Source organism: Sorex fumeus, unplaced genomic scaffold (assembly GCF_029834395.1).
Source record: "Sorex fumeus unplaced genomic scaffold, SorFum_2.1 ptg000126l, whole genome shotgun sequence".
NCBI lineage: Eukaryota > Metazoa > Chordata > Mammalia > Eulipotyphla > Soricidae > Sorex > Sorex fumeus.
In genome coordinates, this window is record NW_026606183.1 from 1198386 (window position 1) to 1215071 (window position 16686).

Genomic DNA, 16686 nt, shown 5'->3' on the forward strand with positions numbered 1-16686 from the left:
ACATTTTCATGTCATTAAAAACCTTTCCTAATGTGACCTACAGGCTGTCAGTCAGAGGTTCCCAGCAGCCTCTGTGAACACCACCCTCTCTGGGTGACACCCCCTCATCCTTTCTGAGTGTGGTACGGGTGTGTTGGGGCAGGGGTGGAAGTGGGGGGAAGCCTGAGTGCTTGGGTGAAGATTGATGTTCAGAGTGAAATGAAAGACTTGCATGGGATCTCCTCTGCCCAGGAGCTGGGGACAGTTAGGGGCTGTACTATAACACTATTTTGTCCTTCCTGCATAGCCTCAGGTAGCTTAAGTTTATCAGGTCACACCCATCAAAGTGCTCCTGAGTCACTCCCATTCTTTTGTTTATATGTAACCACTTCTTTGTGCTCTCTTCCCCAACCAGTTAATCAGCTTATTCCCCTAATCAGTTTCTGTTAATTTGTAAGGTCAGATCTTTCTAGGACACTGAACTTGTAAGTTAATATTGCCTTTCTCCTCTCCTTATGTCTTTTGAATAGTTTACTTTATTTATTTATTTGCTTTTTTTGGTCACACCACAGGATGCTCAGGAGTTACTCCTGGCTTATGCACTCAGGAATTACTCCTGGCAGTGCTTGGGGATCATGTGGGATGCCGGGGATCGAACCAGGGTCAGCCGCATGCAAAGCAAGCTCCCTACCCGCTGTACTATCATTCTGGTCCACTGAATAGCTTACTTTAAAGCAATGTCCTTTTGTATAGACACAAGAAGACAATTAATATTATGCTTATGTGACTTGAGATTTAATTGGCTTCGAATATTATTCATTTTCGGCCATCTGTTTTCTCAACTTAAGCCTCAGTTGCCCTCAGTTCCTAGCACCTCAAAAGCAGTGTTCCGAAAAGGTACCTGATGGACCCAGGGAAAGCTCTGAGCTACACTTGGCATCAAAATGGGGCAGGTCAAGATTCTTTTATTTTTTATTTATTTTATTTTATTTTATAATTTTTATTAGTGAAACACCCTGAGGTACAGTTGTAGACTTAAAAATTTTTGTGCTTGGGTTTCAGTTATCCAATGATTGAGTACCCATTCCTCCAACAGTGCCCATTCTCCACCACCAATGATCCCAGTATCCCTCCCACTCCCCATCCCCCCATCCAACCCTGTCTCTGTGGCAGGGCATTCCCTTTTGTTCTCTCTCTCCTTTTGGGTGCTGTGACCCAACAATACCACTTCTGGGAATATATCCCAGTAAGGCAAAAAAGTATAGCCAAAGTGACATCTGCACTTATTTGTTCATTGCAGCACTGTTTGCAATAGCTAGAATCTGGAAAAAACCTGAGTGCCCGAGAACAGATGACTGGCTAAAGAAACTTTGGTACATCTACACAATGGAGTACTATATAGCTGTTAGAAAAGATGAAGTCATGAAATTTACATACGATTCTTAACTGTAAGTTAAGAACTTGATCATGGACAATTTCTGTCATGATCCAAAAGTAATGACGGGGGGCTGGAGGGATAGCACAGTGGGCACAGCGTTTGCCTTGCATGTGGCTGACCTGGGTTCAATTCCCAGCATCTCATATGGTCCCCCGAGCACCGTCAAAAACAAACAAACAAACAAATAAAACAAAAGTAAGGAGGAGACTAGGACCCTGCTAGGGAAAGGAAAGACTAATCTGGCCTGAGCACTGTAGTCTGAGATCAAGATGATCCCAGGAGAGCAATTCTATAAGCTTAATGCATTTCTTACTGTGTCCATACAAAATGATTAATATTATGAATGCTTATGTGTTGGACAAGGGGAGGAGAAACACACCCATGGGATTCGGCCCTTGGGTGGGTTGTCCTGCTGAAAGAGAATCTGTTCTAGAAGCAGCATACCCTGAGGGAAAGAACTTTAACCCTATTGATTGTGACCACACCTATGTGTAAACCCAACCTCCTCATGCTTTGGGGATTTAATGAGGCTGTAGTGTGGACTGGGGATTCCAGATTGGGGCGGGGGGGGGGGGGGGGGTGGGGGCGGGGGGGGGGTCCGGAGGGAAGGAGCGAGAGAGACAGGAGTGAATGGGGATGGAGATGGGAATAAACGGCTATTGATACCAACCAGCCTGGCTCTCGTTCCTTCCTTCACTTGCTCTCGACCAACAACGGTCCAGATCCAGTCCACACAGAGTGGCTCTAGAGCACCGAACTTGGGCGGTGAGATAGAGCCTCCCTGAGAGCCCACAAACACACACCCTTCAGCGTGCATAGTTTTTTACAGGGACCAGGTAAGTGAGGCTTCCCAGAACCACACCATTTAATCTCTTGCCCTTTACTGGTTTCCCCAAGTAAATGAAAATTCAAAGAGCTTGCTTTTGCATCCTTGGGATATCAAGCCCCGCCTCCCAAGACCCCACCCACTCGTCATTTCCCCTCTGGATGCTGGGGCCCAGAGGAAAGGCTTAAGGTAAGCGGCGTCCAGTGAACCATCCCAGATGGGATCTGGTGGGCTGCTCTGGGCCTTGCTTCATTCCCCAGGTACCTTCTGTCTACCCAGTTCTGCATTCAAGCTGAGCGCTGTGGGCACTAATACTCCTGTTGCTTCTCGCTGGGGGGTTGGCTTTCTCTTCTCAGCCCCTGTTTCATGGTGCTGGGAATCTGAATCCTCACAAACATGCGTTCTAGTCTATTTTTCCTGGGACTGTCACTGTCACTGCCACTGTCATCCCATTGTTCATCAATTTACTTGAGCGAATGCCAGTAACGTCTCCATTCATCCCAGCCCTGAGATTTTAACAGCCTCTTCTTACTCTTCTTTCCCAATGCTGCCATATTGGAGGCTCTTTCAGGGTCAGGGGAATGAGGCCTGTTATTGTTACTGGAAAATGGTGCTTTGCAATAACCAGTCAATACGGGGCAACAAAGGAGGTTTTGGAACACGGAACTTAAAGGACTGGAAATCATTCAGTGTCACTTTCCAAAGTGATCATCCCTGCTTTATGCCCCAAACCATCCAGGTCCCTGGCTCAGGTGAGTCAGGACTCGCCTCTGCCATTCTCAGATTCTCCCTGGGGGGTGGACTGGTCCCAACACATGTCCCTGACCTGAGATGCCCACAAGAAGATGAAGTCTAGACATGTCCCCATGGAAGGAATTGAATGGGTGAGTGAAGCCTCAGAGAATTTGGCTTTTGCTCTGCTCTTGCTTTCTCTAGAAGCTTCCTTCCATGAAGACTATGAAAGACTCAGGCCTGGGGCACGCTAGCACTTAGTGACTAAATGTCTCTCTCTTTAGGAACTCTGAGGAGATTCTAGAAGCTTCCTGTTCCCCTTCATGGACTACAAAGCACAGCACCAGTGTGTACAGACTCACTGAGCCATGTGCTGAGTTGCATGCAGATCATGTGCCATACGCAGAGAGTGTGCTGTATGCAGAACATGTGCTATGTGCAGAGCATGTGCCTTTCACAGAGCATGTTCTGTGTGCAGAGCATGTGCTTGTGCAGAGTGTATATAGTATGCAAAACATGTGTCATGTGCAGAGCATGTGGCGTGTGCAGAGCATGTGCCATGTACAGAGCATATGTCATGTACAGAGCATGTTCAGTGTGCAGAGAATGTGCCTTGCACAGAGCATGTGCCTTGTGCAGAGTGTGTGTCGTATGCAAAACATTTGCCATGTGAAGAGCATGTGCCATATGAAGAACATGTGCACATGCAGAGCATGTGCCATGCACAGAGAATATTCTGAAGGCAGAGCATGTGCTGTGTGCAGAGCATGTGCCAAATGCAGAGCTTTTGCCATGTTTAGAACCATGTGGGGCATGAACGGCCAGTGTGACTACAGCATGTGACTTGGGCAAGTGATCACAAGAGGCTCTTGGATTTCCTTCCCTGCTTCCTTCCTGCTACCAAACCACAATCCAGGAAGAAGATGAGTGACCAGGTAATGATCTCATCCAGCCTGGGCTGTTCCTCTGCTGCCCATGGCACTTTCCCTTCTCACCCTCCTCCTCTCTCCCAGTCCCTCCTGCCTCCTCTCACAGAGAGAACATTTCAGAGGGAGGATGAAGTGACTTCCCTAAATTAGAACAAAGCCCCCAGAAGACCTTGACAGATAGATAGCAGCCTGCCACGTGGCTGGCCCACACCCATGGCACCCTAAGTCTCCAGGGAGAACACATCAAGGCAGGAGACCCATTGGCCCCTGATGGCCCATGACGTGGCCCTGCTGAAATCTGTGGACTTCACGAGTAGCCCCGAGTCTGGAGGTTGAGTCAACGTGAGGAGGAAGACTTGGGGGATCACAGCACTTTTCTTGCATCTTAGCTCCCCGTTCTCTCTTCCCACTTCACTTGGCAGAAGCTTAGCTGGCAGAGGAGAGAAGCGCCCCTGTGAAATTATCTGTTTATAACCCTCACTTCACCCTCACTGCCCAAGACTCTGCACACCCTCAATTTCTATTCATTGTTTCCCTTTTCACCTGGCGTCTTTGAAGTCAGCCTCAGTTATTGTATTTTTTATGGTTTTGGGGCCACAGAAACAGTGCTCAGGGCTTACTCATGGTCCTGTGCTCAGGGATCACTCCTATAGTCCGAGGGGATCATATATAGTCCGAGGATTGAACCCAGGTCAGCCACATGCAAGGTAAGCTCCTGCCTGGCTTTAGTTATTTCTCTGACTTGATCAGTGATACAACTAAAAGACCCTAAATGGAGGATAATCATTCTGCTACTTCAAGAGATGTTTGGAAATTTTCTGAGCTAATATGGATAAACATGTTTTAAATTTTCTTGACCCATATAGGTCTTCAATCAATGACATATTATTACTATGGTTCTTTCATCACTCTTAGGACTACTGTGACATTGTCACCAGACTTGCTCTACCTCTTGGTGGCACCTAACTTTCGATCTGAGTGTGAGACTCTGTCTCTTTCAATTTGGAGGCCCCTGCCCTTGCTTTTGGCCCACAACTTCACCTGCCCTGTTTGGACTACATGCACCACTCCTGGTCTTCCTCTCTACACCTGCCCTTTGCCGGTCAAAAATGCCTATGATCCCTCCGAAGCCACAGACCATTAGTTTTCCCTAATGGTCACTGCAAGGAGAACACACTATTGCAGGAGATTCCACAGCTGCTGGCTTTGTGTTTGGGAACTTGTAACCCTTCATGTGACTAGGTACCTGTGGGATATAGCCCAGGGCTTCACTGCCTGAGACTTGCTTCTTCTACAGCTTGTTGAGCTCCGGAGAGTTGATCCTTTGCCTTTGATCTTAGGATCAGAGCTTTGTTTCACCCAGCTGGGGGCCTAGAGGCTTATGAAAACGAAAGACCTGGAATTGACCGCAATTTCCTCTCCTTTCATGTGAATAAAAGCTGAAACCAGGTCTGTGTTCAGATCAGAAGGATTCTAGAAACATTGATCCAAGCATGCCAATAGGACTATAGCAGATACCTTGCTTAGTGTTAAGGTAGATTTAACCTACAGAAAAATTCCTACAGCACAGGATCCAGCCATTTCACCCACAATGTGTGTGTCCATGTCTGTGCACAAGCATCTCTGCACACAGACCTACACATGGGACATCTGAAGTAAAGAACTCTCCCGGATTAAGTTGCAAACAATTCCCATAGACAAAGGCATTCAATTGTGGTAAATCCCTTCAACATCTTAGTCAAATCAGCAGAGTTCTTTCAAGTCATTTTTTTTATTGTCCATAGGACTGCTCTTATCTTGACATGCAATATAATTTCATGACAATTTAAAGGGTATTTCACTTAAAAATGGAAAGTTTCCTTATCCAGGTCCCAGAGGTAACAAATAATCTTCTTCCTATCTTTTCCTTAGAAGTCGAGGTGTCAGGTCTGGGGGAATCCAGAAGCAGATGTGACATGGTTGGTACTCAATCAGTATGTTTAACAGCTCTGTTTGCTGAAAAAAAAAAAAGAACAGGATGACAGAAAGAGGCAGACGGAACCAAAGAGAGCCCACCAACATAGCCATTCTGGAGCTTAGAAAAATGTGACCTTCTGGGGGCACAAATCATTCTGAGGCACTTCATCCCACACTGTAGCCATGCACACACTAGACTATGATCTGGGTGGGACCTGGGGGCCTCCATCCTCCATTGCTCTCTGGGTTGAGCAACTAGCCTGGTAACCTGCCCAACAGTAATACCTTGGCCCTAAAAAAATGGTCTTAGAATCTTCCACACAGAAACAGCCTTCTTCCATACTCACCTGGAGGTCTTAACTGCTATCCTGTGCTGCTTACCAATGCTAATGGTTGGGAACCTCGTGAGAGGCATAAGGCAACCCTGTAAACGCAGGTTGAAGTGGCATACCAATTTATCTGATTCTAAACTTAGGGCTCTCTCCTAAAGCACCATAGGATGGTAATTTGTAGGAAGGGTCTGGTCATCCTTTTCCAGGAAAGGTGACAAAGTGGCAATGAGCAGGACTTCAAATATTTGAGGGTGTCGCTAGAAAATGGAGCAGATTCTTTGAGATGGTTATCTGGGTCCTGCTGTGATGGCTCATAAGTAGTGAGTTGAGTCCTTTAATCTCAGGAGAGTTCCACCACAGGCACTGCAGAAACCTTCTTCTGCCCACCCCCTACCCCCCTGCCGGGTCCAGAAGCATGACAGTCTGGGTGCTGGAGGCCAGTCTTCTAAGTCTCTGTTTTATGAGACTGGGAAAAGCCTGGAAGAGAGAAGGCAACCAGGAAGCCCTGATTCAGAATCTCAATTCTGAAGTCAAGAAATCAAGGCTCAAGAAATGTGCTGCAATAACAATGGAGACAAATAAAATGCATTGCTTTTTAAAGAAGCTAAATTGTTCCCATTTAAATCTAGTCTTCTGCTGAGAAACTCTCTGATCGTCTTGTTTCTTAAAATGTTCTTTATTTGTCTCAGGGAAGTAGCTCAACGGGTAAAACATTTGCCTGGCATGGGCAAGACTGAGCATGGTCCTGAGCTTCACATAGCAGAAAACCTGCCAGGTAAGATACTGCTGGTCCCTAACCACCACCAGGCTGATGAATATGCTAATTGGCCTTGTGTAAGAGTCTATCCCCCAGCACTGTGGGCATGGGCTGCTATTTTTAAAAAAATCTGTATTAAATGATGAAGCAAAGTATTTGATAACCGTCTCAGTCTGCCTGTGCATACATGGTTTTATTAAAAAAAAACTTGAGGGGCTGGAGTGATAGCACAGCGGGTAGGGTGTTTGCCTTGCACGCAGCAGACCCGGGTTCGGTTCCCAGCATCCCATATGGTCCCCCGAGCACCGCTAGGAGTAATTCCTGAGTGGATGAGCCAGGAATAACCCCTGTGCATGGCCGGGTGTGACCCAAAAAGCAAAAACAAACAAACAAACAAACAAAAAAACAAAAAAATACTTGAGAAACAAGTCATTGCTCATAGTGAAAAAGCAAACATGTGCATATGTGTATTTAAGGCTACATACAGATCCATAAACCCAATGTGATAGGAATCATTGTCTTAGACACAAAGAACTAATTGTTACTAAGTGATTGTCATTGTCAGTTCATACTCAGGATAACCCTGGCAGACTTGCATCTGTGATTGAAGATAATGCAGTTTCTCAAAGAATTGGCATATCTGGTCCAATTTTCCACAGGAAATGGAAGATACAGACGTGAGTTAATGTTCAAAACTCCAGGGTTTTGTTTGGTTTGCTTGTTAGTCATTCTGCCACATTGATTCATAAAAGTAAAATCCTTCTAGTTCCACATTGATTGATCTCAGAAAACTTGCTGGTTCCCAATATTACCAATCAATTTTTATGAATGTTTTTCCTTAACTTCCACAATGTCCAATACCTATTATGGTTGTAGTAAACATGTTTGGACCAATGGAGCAAATGCTTGCAGACTACAATTCAGTGCTCACAAAGAGGGTCATTGGGAAATGTCACTTCATTGTATGGGCATTCTGCTTCACTCTGACTTGTTCTCACAGATTTCAGGTTTACTAAAGTGGTCTGCACAGAGAGGCATTTTGTCTTAGTTGCTGCTATTTCTTTACCTAGATCATAATAAAATCAAAGGTATTTTGTCAATGAATGAAAGTGTCACTTGAAGGTTGGACCAAAGTTGTGATATGCAAAGACAAAGAAATAGCCTTATGCCAAGTATTTCAACTTCCCTGAATCATGTGAATCCCCAGAGTCCATAATATAAGCAGGTTCAAACGGGTTGGGAATGGACAATTGTTTTTAAAGTTTATTGATTGAAATTTTATAGTTAAAAAAAACTATTAATGATGGTTTCTTGTGCATATAATTCCAATAGCACATCCATTGCCAGTGTGCCCACACCCCTCTCCTAAGGACCCCAACACCTCTTGCTGTTGCACTTAGTACAATATCCAAGATATGAAAACACCAAAAATGCCCAACTGCAGATAAATGGATCAGGAAATTGTGTTGTATATGCACAGTGGAAGACTAAAACTCTAAGGATCAAGCTGTTTTTTCCATTAAGGGCGCCTGGGCAGCTTGAAGAGCCTTGTTTCAGCTGTGCTCATGAGAATTAGGGAAAGAGAGGGCTGTGGGTCAGGAACCCAACTATGAGACCAGTATGACCATGTGATGAGAATGAACTCCAGATCTGTCTGACTATTGAAGATGGGGCCCAATCCAAAGTCTATTGTTGGAGGAAATACAGTCAACTCAGACCGATGAAAAGCAGTTTCTAAATGGGGTGAGTTAAGGAAGAGGCCAGCCCTTTTTCCTATTTGAGAATCCTGTCCTTGGAAAAGGGAGATAACAAGAAATTAATGGGATTTCAGAGTCCCCACAAAGATGTTGAGGAATGAGATCACAGTGCCTTTCTCAGTTGGATCCAACACAGTCAGTGAGGCTGCAGAAGAGTTATATATGGAGACCCTCAAATTTCACAATACACCTGACTCCTCCATCCAGACCCCTCCTGAGATTCAGACCCAACCACCTACGGTGCATGCTGTTCTTGCTCTGGTTGCATACTTGACTTTGGAACCCCAGGCAGTTCATCAGAGGCTTTGCTTGGGCAGGAAAGTGAACAGTTTTGCTGCTTTGACAAAGATTTTAGTCTAGACAACCCCTGATGCACAATTCATAGTGGATTCTATCCATATCTGAGACAAGAAAGAAAGATTACTGAAAGACGACAATGGAAAAATCGAAAAGACAAGCACATCAAACCTTAAAAATCCAGAGCTGGCTGCTTTCAGGCTTGACAAAGCGGGAAAAGCTTAAGAATACTTAGATCCAACAACTGCTTTGTAAGATGGGATCTCCTGACAGCCATTCTTTCCTGTGAAAACAAAATCCAATAGTAACACAAAGCAAGTTCCCAAATAAGATTTGGATTCAACTCATATCTGAGTTGATGTGACTGCAGACTTTAAACGATTTCATTCTTATTACAAACCATTTCAACACACACAAAAGCATAGAACATGGGACAGTGAAGCACCATGTTGCCTCAGCAACCATCAAATTACCGAGTCTGGTGTTACCACCCCACTGCATTTTCATTGCAAATTTTTAAGCATCATTTTCTTGATTCATTCAAAAGGCATCCCAATGAGACACCCCTTAGTCCTGTCAGAATTGGCTAATTCTCACCAGGACAAGGACTAACCTGCATTGGTGAGGATATAAAGAAAGGGCACTGTGGGTGAGAACAAAAACTAGGGCAGCCACTAAGGGAAACAGTATGGAGATTATTCAAAAGTTAACATTAGAAATATCATTATGATCCAAATATCCCACTTCTGGGAGTTGATCTAGAGAATAGAAACAGACTAATTTGAAAAAATATGCATCCCTATTACCATAGCATTTTTCCACCATAGCTAAGACAAGGACACTAAATATTCATCAGTTTATGGATGGATAAGAGGTTTGACTATTAGTCAGTTATAGAAAGATGAAATCTTGCTAATTGTGACAATGAGTGGATCCTATGTATACAAAAAATATGTCACAAATAATAACAAAGATCATGTGATTTCACTCATGTGGGTATATAAAGAAGCAGGCAAAACAAAGGAAAATGAATTCTTCAATACAAAGAAAGATGGAGGTTACCACAGGGGAAGGTGGAAGGGAGGATAAGGGGGATTCATTGTAAAGTGTTGGGTAGAAAGTTGAGTTTAGGTGGGGATCATGGTTATGTATATGGATCGTTGAGTTATAGTGCTATGCTCCTAAATGGCATGTAATTACATAAGCCAATGCTTTCTGAATACAAATTTATGTTTAAACATGCATCGCAACAAAGATATCCCAATAGAGACAACTTGACTCATGTTTATAGTAGCACCATTTTTTGTTGTTTAAATCTGTGGATTAAGCAATGTACTTATTAAACCTAGAGAGAATGCAATTTTAAATTATGCATATGCAGAGAGGAGAAGGACCACCACTGGCACACCAAGTCGACAGAGACAGTTTTCCAATCTGCCTCTGCAGGTTCCCTGGACTGTGTTGAATCAAGCTGCATTCCCCAATGTACTTGGGTCTTTTATATTAGTTTCACTAGGGTAGTTCTGGTTCTTACTTGTAGCAGAGCTTGGTAAATGAGAGGCCACCTGAGAAGCAATTAAACTAAACCAGAAAATCTTTCCTGTTCATTTCATCTTGGTTTTAAATAGTTTACACATCAATTGAACTGGGAAGAGCTCATGGTGGTTTATAATGATTACTCCAGTAGGGGTCAGCGCCTAATGAGTTGGGTACTTATCTGTGACCCCCAACAAGATGACTGTAAATGAACAGATAAGAGGGCCGATGGGACTAGTTCTCTGAGCTGCCCACGGAAAGATAATGGAAGCTGATGGCATCAGGTAGACTGCAAAGTAGAAGTGGATGAAGTTAGCTAGACAGAAACATCTGGGGATTTTTAGTTCAAAATATAAGGTGCTTATCTTAGCTCCACACAAATTACCAAATATCTGTTCTACACACTTTTTTGTTTTTGGTTTGGCACTACACTTCTTTTTTCCCAGTATCTGGTAAATTTGTCTCTGCCATTGAGTGATTTATTAGGCACGGAGAGCTTCACTTCTTAGAGATGACTAGGAATGTCAGTCTAGTGGGAGTGATGTAATGAAATTTACTTGTGTGTCTCACCACAGAAACATTCTGAAAAATGGAAAAACAAAAAATATCCACATGTCTTTGCAGAGTAAACAGATGAAACCATTGTGGCATAGGCTGTATCATGATCAAAATTTTCAGTGATGAGCAAGCTGGAATAAATGATGACAATTCTCATGCCTTCTCCCCACCCCCAATTCACTAACTGTAATAGCAGGGTTTATTTTCCCCTGTTGGGAGGTTGTATCATAGCTTTGAAGCACCAATACCTGCTTTGAGCTTGTGTGCTAAAGTTTGGCTGTGGTTTGGTTAATCTTTGCTAGGATCAGCTGTACTAAGTTGGATCCATGTCTATTCTCTGTATTTTCATTCCAGATTCAACCTTAAGAAGTAACAGCTGCCTGGGACATATTTTTCTCATTATAGAGAGTAGATGCTTAATAACACTGGTGAAAATGTGCCAGTTTCTTCAACCCTCAGCTAGGAACTGGCATTAGAAATTGTCATTCATTACTCATAATCCAATCAACAAAGCAAATGGCATAGTCCAGTCCAAAGATGGGTCAACATATCTACAACCCTGGCAGAATAAAGTGTGAAGTTGTGGGCAAGGGGTGTTGATCTATAAATTTTCTTCAGATGTGAATGACAAGTTAGGGACATGAAGCCCCCTTCAACAAATAACAGCCTTAAAAAGAGCCTGTTGCTGCCATATGTTAGAGAAGAAATGTGTCAAAATAAAAAAAAAGCAAAAAAAAAAAAAAAACCTTATTACCAACAAAATCAGCTGACTTTCGCTACTTTCAACAAGTTAAAAGTTATTCTTTTCTCCTTTGACAATGGAGGCAAACACTATGTTGATACTACATGAAGATGAAATGATCTTAGGATTTTTCCTTTTCTCAAACAAGGCATTCTGGAGAGGAACACATCAGAATGCAAGCATTCCAGAGTAGAAGAAAGAGCTCCAATGAGATTAAACCAGTTACTTTGGACAGCATATTTGATGGGGTTCAGACATTAGACAACAAATTATAGAGGGAAATATGCATTATATATGCCATATGCCAAATATATAATCATAGAGGGAAATATATAATATATAATCTCAGATATCCAGGTACTGATGGAACTCATCTTTTCTCTTGTGAAGCTTTGTAATGACTTCAGCCCACAGAAAAGCCATGAGCTAAAGGGCCAGCAGGTCCCTAGAATTAGAAATAGCAACTCTGTTTATGAGAAATTTTATCTGGGACACAGCTCACCTACTACAATGCCAATAGATTTTCCCACTATAAATTAGTGTCAGTCTAAGAGTCTGAATGAGAGAACCTACTCAGGGTTGGACTTTGAAGTGGAGGCTTTTGTTCTCTCCTCAGCTAGATGAGAAATTCGAGACACATAAATATTATTCCGATTCCCCAGTGCCTTATAAGCACCAGCTGTGGAACTTTAGACTTTCAATTATCTGAGGGTTGCTCAGAATAAAAGATTGAGATTAGTGGCCTGGTCACACAGCTTCATAGGAAGAGGAAAAGTGGGGCCAGGGCTGGTCATCGCCATAGTTTGTCACTCTTTATCCCCTGGCCCCTCCAGAGAACCAGCTCAGTGAATATCTGCCCCTATTCCATCCAAGTGCAGCTTGGAACCAAGATGTTTTCAAACAACTGTCCAGCACCGCTGCACCCTGCACATAATTGTCACTCATCCTGAGTCACAGTTGTATGAATAAAATGGGGCAAGGCAGGAATAACAGGAAAGGGAGAGAGGAAAAGAGAAACTGGCTGATTCCAAAGCAGAATGACTCCAGATGTGGCTCAAATGATCTTGATGATCAAAATGCTCATCTTCTAACCAGACTCACCAGGCAGAACTAAGTGCCCCTCTATAGGGATATTTAAGTGGGAGCAGGATGGTACCCAGAAAGCCTGGACCCCATCTTTTCCCCTGACCTGTTCTGTTCTAGAAAGGTTTCTATTTGATGGGGGAGAGGAGGCAGGCAGCAGAGTTGCCATCTTTCTCCTTAGCCTCTGCTTCCAGAGGTTTCCAGGAACCTACTCCTTGGGATGGAATGTGAGCAGATTGGCAGAGAGAGGAGATCTATCCTGGTAAGTGAAGGCCAGGACACGTTACCTTAAGAGTAGACCAGAACACTGAAGAGGTGTGAGCTCTTGGTCTGAAAGTTTCGGACTGTTTATGCCTGTCTTGTTTTTGTTTGCTTCTCTTGATGTTGCTGGCCAGTTGGTCAGAGTCTTAATTTATTTTCAACATTTCAATTTCTTTCAGTTTTTATAAGGGAAGCAAGAGAAAGTTATTTGTGCTTATAAACGCTCTTATACATGCAGAGGGACAGAGGGGACCATCTCCTCCTATTGGGCCAGCAGTCGGAACCCCACTCAAAGCTCTGATATGAGAAGAAGACAAAACCCAGGGGAAGAACCATTCTAAAAGTTAATTTTATTTTTCTGGAGTCTCTTCTGGTAATAAAGCTTAAAGATTCTGACTTTGGCTTGTAGTGCTCATTTAAGAAATCCCAGCAAATAGGGTATTTTTAAAGGTCTGCAAGAAAGCAGAAGCCTAGATCAGAAAAATTAGTCTCAAGGAGTAAGCACCATTTTTATCCCATCCCAAATTAAAGACACACACTAGACACAGGCTCCTTGCAACAGCTGCAAAGCAGAGGCGATGGTTGGCAGGCAGGCACACAGCATGCGCTCTTTGCCAAACATTACTTGGGACTAGCAAGCACAAGGGGGAAAAAGAGCAATTATTGTCCAGAAACTGAGAAATCAATTCTCTACCAGCTTTTTCCTGGTCCCCAGGGGCACCTGTTTCCACAGCAACCACTTCATATGGTCCCCGTAAGATACTAAGTCTGGGTTATCAGTTCAGGATGGGGAGAAAGAGCACAAATATGAGTCACAAACCTTATTGGGACTTAAGAAAATTGTTGAAAGTGATTTCATGGATAAAGTCTTGAGACAACTGTCACTACCAAGCCTGACCTCCACCCTAATGACTTGTTGCTTAGTTCAAGCAGCTCCTGTTCTCCCAACTCAGTGTTTTCATCTTCCCAACCTTCACCGGATTTTGGTAATGGTGATGACACTAATGATGGTGATGATAAGATGAAGATGATGGTGACAGCATCAATGACAATAAAAATAATCAAACTGGTAAAGACAATAATGATAGCAATGATAATCACAATGGCAATGAGAACGGAAGTGATGATGGTGACAAGGGAAAAATGGTGACAGTAATGATGATTATGATAATGAGAACAAGGATGATGGTTCTGAGAGTGATGATGTCGGAAGCCATGGTGATGACAACATAGGCATGATGGTAAGGGACTGGAGAGGTAGAACAGGGGTAGCATTCTTGTCTTGAAAAAGCTGACCTGGGTTCTATCCCTGACATCCCGTACAGTCCCTCAAACACAGCCAGGAGCTCAGAGCCAGGAGTAACTCCTGAGCATCATTGGGTGATGGCTCCAACAACCAAAATAAAGAGTGATGGTGAGAGCAAAACAGACAATAAAGATAGTAGTAAGGGAGGAACAATGATGATGTTAGTATCCATATTAATAAAGATATTGATGGGCCAAAATGTCCCCCAGAACCCAGGCCAGAGGGATTCCCTGGGCATGACCTAGGACTTCATCAGAGGTGGGACTTTAATTCTGCTCGGGCATCGATGCGCCCAAATTTCACACGGGTACTGCACAGCAGTGGGAGCATGACTTCATGGGTAGTGTGCCCAGAAAAGAGACCCAGGGAACTGCAAGAACACCCCCCTTGGCCAAGGTGCTCCCCAACACCCGAGACAGAGGGATTCCCCGGTAAGTGTTAGGACTGCATCAGAAGTGGGATTTTAATACTGATATGGCCAACTTCCTCATAGGTACCTCCAGGGTGGCAGCTACTCATGAGGCTGCAGTTATTTCCCCCCTTGATGAAGAAAAGAGTCCAGAAGCCCCAAGAGGAATGACCCACAAATACAATTTCTCCAATAAAGAATTCAGAGATGAAATATTGAGGATGATAAATGAACTCAAAGAAATAGTGAAACAGACATCCAGTAAATTAAAGGTAGACCTGAAAGAAACAGTGGAACGGACAGCCAAGAAAATATAGGAGGAAATAAAAGCATAAATAGGAAAGCTACAAACAGAAGTGTCACTAATAAAGAATTCTGTAGATGAAATAACAAAAAACCTCAGTGAGTGCCCTCAACAGTAGAATGACAACAGCCAAAGAAAGAATCAATGAGCTTGAAGATGAGCTGCAGAAAGCATGCAGGCAACAACCAACAATGAGAAAAAAACCTCAAAATAGCTCTAGGGCGTGTAAGAGACCTAGGGGATGAACTCAAGGGGAACAACATAGAATCATTGAAGTATCAGAAGGACAGGGAGGCGACCCCAATGAAAAAGCCACAGTTAAAGATATCATTGCTGAGACATTCCCAGAGCTGAAGAATGCAGGCATCCAGATTTGAGTAGCTCGAAGGGAACCAGCTAAAAGACATTCTAAAAATAAAAGACTCCAAGACATATCATAATCAGAATAACAGTTACCACAGATAGAGACACAATATTGCAAGCAGTAAGGTCAAAAAGGAAACCACATGCAAAGGAGGACCCCTTAGATTAACAGCAGACTTATCAGAGGAAACCTTCCAAGCCCGAAGACAATGTGGGACATAGTGAAAAAACTCAATGAAATGAATGACCTTACCAAGAATATCTCACTCAAACTCAAAGAAACAGTACACTATTTCATGGATAAACAACAGCTCAGGAACTTCACAGACTCAAAACCAACCTTAAATAAAGGACTGAAGGAGCTACTGTAAGACAAGAAAAAAACCTCCAAGCCCCTATAGAAAGTTGGCACAAAACCCCATGGCAATAATCTCTCTCAATGTCAATGGTCCAAATGCACCAATTAAGAGACACAGAGTGGCAAAATGGATTAAAAAACTGAATCAAACATTCTGCTGCCTACAAGAAACACATCTGAACAGTCAGAGCAAAAACAGAGACTCAAAATCAAAAGATGGAAAACAATTCAACAAGCAAACAACTCCCTCAAAAAAGCCAGGGTCGCCATACTAGGATCCAACAACATAGATTTTGGGCTGACAAATATTATAAGAGACAGCAGAGATCTTTTTTTAATAATAAAGGGATATGTACAGCAGGAAGAAATGGCACTGCTAAACATATATGCACCCAATGAGGGATCAGCTAAATACTTAAAACAACTGCTAATAGACTTCAAGGAAGATATTGGTAGCAACACAAGAGTAATTGGAGACTTCAACACTGTCTTATCACCTATGGATAGATCAGCAAGATTAAAACTCAGCAAGGAAGTAATGAGTTTGAAGGAAGAAATAGAAGAGAGAGGGCTAATAGATGTATACAGAGCCTTCCATCCCTCCCAAAAAACAAAACATATTCTTTACCAGTGCAAACAGAACATTTTCTAAGACAGACCATGTGCTGGGTCACAAAACATACCTCGGTAAGAATCAGGAAGATAGAAAATGTATCAACTCTCTTTTCAGACTATGATGCACTGAAGATAGAAGTTAATCACA